The sequence below is a fragment of the Geospiza fortis genome, unplaced genomic scaffold (assembly GCF_000277835.1).
Source record: "Geospiza fortis unplaced genomic scaffold, GeoFor_1.0 scaffold279, whole genome shotgun sequence".
NCBI lineage: Eukaryota > Metazoa > Chordata > Aves > Passeriformes > Thraupidae > Geospiza > Geospiza fortis.
Window position 1 is genome coordinate 3,778,974 of NW_005054352.1, and position 3,861 is coordinate 3,782,834.

General features: G+C 43.3%; 1 long non-coding RNA gene across 1 annotated transcript in view; it reads left to right on the forward strand.

Moving 5' to 3' along the window:
• Positions 1-3,861, forward strand: part of LOC115948150 — a 37,343-nt gene that overhangs the window by 19,117 nt on the left and 14,365 nt on the right. The window contains exons 2-3 of the long non-coding RNA XR_004082004.1: positions 3,070-3,369; positions 3,501-3,611. This is a non-coding gene — a long non-coding RNA (uncharacterized LOC115948150). The remainder of the gene's footprint in view (positions 1-3,069; positions 3,370-3,500; positions 3,612-3,861) is intronic.

A 3,861-nucleotide genomic window follows, 5' to 3' on the forward strand; every position in this document is an offset into this window, starting at 1 on the left:
CCCGGCGGGGAGCGGCAGCGCCCTTGCCGGCCGTGCCCGGAACGGCGCCGAGGGCAGGCCGAGCGGCCTGGCCCGGGTTTGTGCCTGTTTGGTGTTAGTGCCGGAGCTCTTGGTGTTTGTTTGCTTTGTTATACACACTAGCAAAGAACTGTTGTCGCTATTCCCCTATCTTTGCCTGAGACCCCCTTAATTTCAAAATTATAATAATTTGGAAGGAGGAGGTTTGCATTCTCCCTTCCAAAGCAGGCTCCTGCCTTCCCTAGCGGACACTTGTTTTTCAAACTGAGACAAACTTCTGTCTCATTGTTCTTGAATTCCAGTGCAATAATTTAAATGTCTTGATCACAATGAAAATCTATTTCGACAAGTTTCCTAAGCATTTAGAAAAAACTATTTTTTCCAATTTGTGTGACAACTTTTGTTATTTGTGTTATATAAGTTGCAGCTGGAGTATAGAAGCACTTATATAATTTGTTTGTTCACGTGTACCTCAGCTGTAAAGAAGAGTGGGTAAGAAAGAGCGCTAGATATGGGCTTATGTGATGATTCTCCTGATGCCATATAGCCTCCTTAGATGAGGAAAAGCTGATGTAATTAGGCAGTGTAATAGTTCTATTATTTGGAATTTTAGAAGTCCTTTTTTTTTCAGTTATATTCCATGGGTCATTTTCAATACCACAATATCTATCTGCAATGTATGTGACTTTTCTCCAACTTAAAAAATAGCAATTAAGGTCCTTACCTAGTGACTCAGCAGAAAATATTTTTGCCCAAGTGGTGGATTTTTCACAGCTCTTGGTCTGTCTTGTGAAACACGGATCCGTTGAAACTGTTCTACAGCCTTGAATAAGGCATCTGAGTTAATGCTCCAGTAATTATATTGTGTAATATTAGAGAGTTGATTTCATAATGCCTTAATTAAGGAATCATGTTATCAGCATGTACTTTTCAGGGACTAAACACTTTAATTATTGTGCCAGATTTGGTAAAAAGATGTCAATTGTTTGTGAAATGGAAGAGAAAATGTTTTCAAGTAGTGCTTTGCTTTTCTTCTCCTCTCTGAAGACACCTGTTATATAACAGAGAATACAATTTTAGTTAGCCTGAAGGTTCTTTTCTCTTTTTGGTGCATGTCTCTCTCCCATTAATTTTGCATAACAAACGAAAAATTGCAAGCACTTCTCTGAGACCTAGAGACTGAATTTTACCAACTTGCTTCTTGTGGTGAGTCAATTTGGCTTGTAAGGTGTGACTTCCATAAATGTCAAAAGTCTTTTCTCCTTTATGACCTACTTGCCCTGTAGACCTCTTCCTCAGTTAGGCCTCATACTCTGCTTTGCTTATTCATCTACCAACTTTAATCATCATCACTTTCAAGTACTATCTGTCAAGTGAGATTTTGCCCAATTTCCTCCTTGTTTGGATGCATTGCTCCTGAGCTTGGAAGAGGTGATCCTCAAATACCAGGCAGCATTCTTGTGCCCCTCTGCCCTCCAGAGCTCTCTCCCAGGCAGGTCCATGAAGAGGCCAAAATGTGCTCTCCTGAGTCCAGGGCAGGGAGCTTGCTGCATGCTCTCCTGGTGCCATGAGGACCTCACCCTGTCTCTGCGACGCCAATGATATCACAGTGATGCAGGTATACCTGTCTCTAGTTCCTGTTGCTTGTTCCCCATATTATGTGTTTTTGTGTATAGGCATCTGAACCAGATGAGGGCCCCAGATAAAGCCAGCTCACAGGTTGGAGTGTCTAGAATGCCTTTGCATGCTTCCAGATATCCATTACAGGTATTTGCAGCCAAATGGCAGGATTGGGATGGAGAGGTGCCCCGTGTCCTTTAACAAATCTGGTTTAAAGCCCCCTTTACCAGTTTGGCAAATCCCTGACCAAAGATGCTTTTCCCCTTTGTCAGATGGACCCTATCAGCCCCTTGTAGGCCAGGCTTGCCAAAGCAAGTCCCATGGTCTGAGTGACCCAACTATGGTACCATTGTTCTAACCATTTATTGACATCCCAAACTCATCTGGCCATTTCAAGCACCTCTCCTTTGACTTGGAGAATTTATGAAAAAAATACTTGACCTCCAGAGCCCTTTACCACCTATCTCAGGGCTCTCTAATCTGTCTTAATGATTCCCAGCCAGCTGCCGGCTATGTCATCTATGCCCACAAGAAATACTAATAGTGAATAATAATCCTTGGGTTTAGCTAGGCTTGGCAGCTTTTCATTAACCTCCTTGATTCAGGCTTGAAAATGGGTCAGATGTGCCTCTATGCCCTTTAAAGTAGGTTTACCTGCTACTATCACCTGTCACCTTTTCTTGGGTGTTAATTTCTTGATTTGTGGAGAAATGCTCCTGTTATTTCTGGCTGTTCTTCCCATATGCTGGGTGTTGCCTCATTAGTCTGCAGAATTATAAAGTGGTTCTGAGTGGTGATGTCAGCTGTGTGGGAATATTTGGTTTTGAAGAAAGCCCCTTCCTTTTATTAGTTCCTTTCCTCTTAGTTTTGTTTTTGTTTGAGATTTTTTTCTTCACTACTTCCCAACTTCTTATGTTAATGCCTTCCCTCTCTTCCATGAGTGCCAGTACATGAAATTTTGGCCACTCCTTAGTGGGCTGTATTTTCTCCCACCATAAGGACTTGGATCAGCTGTCTGACTCCTTGTGAACTTCCCTGATATCCCTCAGTCTTTTTACTGTCTCCTGCTGCTTGACCACCTGGAGGTTGCTGGAGGTCCTCCACCAAGCCATACCTGTTAGAGTTCAGTGAACTATCCCTCTGGCATTCCCTCATACTTCCTCACCTCTCCTCTTCCTCTTTCAGCACTAGCAGTAAGTAGCTCATCCACCTGTTCACACCACAGACAAGTGTTATTTCTGCTGCCCTGCAGCATCAGGGATGAGCTCAGGCACCCATTGCAGCTGACAACCTGGACAACTACATGTTGAAGTGTGAGGTGCATCTGAACCACCACATTCCTACAGTGGCTTTTAACTGAGTGGAAACAACAGTAAATTCTCTTCTAGTTGGTTGGGTGATGACTCACTGCCTAAATTAAATTCTCCTCAGGTACAGCTGGGGAGACTGTGTCCCACCCTTGTGAACTGCTGTGCAAACTGCCCTGTCACACCCTGTCTGAGGTGCTGCACCCTGTTCACCCACACTCTGGAGCTGTTTAAATCTCCCACGGATGCTCCTGGCAGCTCCCCCTGATTGGCTTGTGAGGGCTTCCAGATCTGCATGGGGCTCTGATCTGCTGATGGTGTGTCCCTGAGCCCAGGAACTCCCCTGTACACTGTGATCCCACAGTTGCCTCCAGGCTTCCCTCAGTCGTTGCTGCTGCCACTGCTGCCACCTCACTGACTGATGGTAAGTTCAGTGCAGATATTAACCTGAAAGAATGAAATATCAAAATTATTATTGAATTATCATGAATTATGAATCATTAATTATCATGAATTATGATTATGAATTTGGCTATCCCATTTTCTCTTTTTCAGAATCCTTGATGGGCAGTCATGGGAGTAATTTTTTCTTACAACCATTATGATTTGAGGTCATTGCTTGCCATCTCATTTGACCATCAAGGAGATGCTGCATATCACATTTAGGTAACTATTTGCTTTGTTCTTCAAGTTGCTTATTAGTAGAAAAAAACACCAACTTTGTAAACATGAAAGGCTTATCTGTGGATTTGAAGCAGTCCTCAGCCCTGAAGGGAAACAACATTCTACTTCCTAGTGGGCTAGGAAGCTGCTCTGTGTTTTTGCCAAGCAGTACTCACTTTCTCAGCTGATTGTATGGTCCATGTGCCCAAAACTAAATGAAATATCAAAGCAAGTTGATAGTCTGTGGTATCGT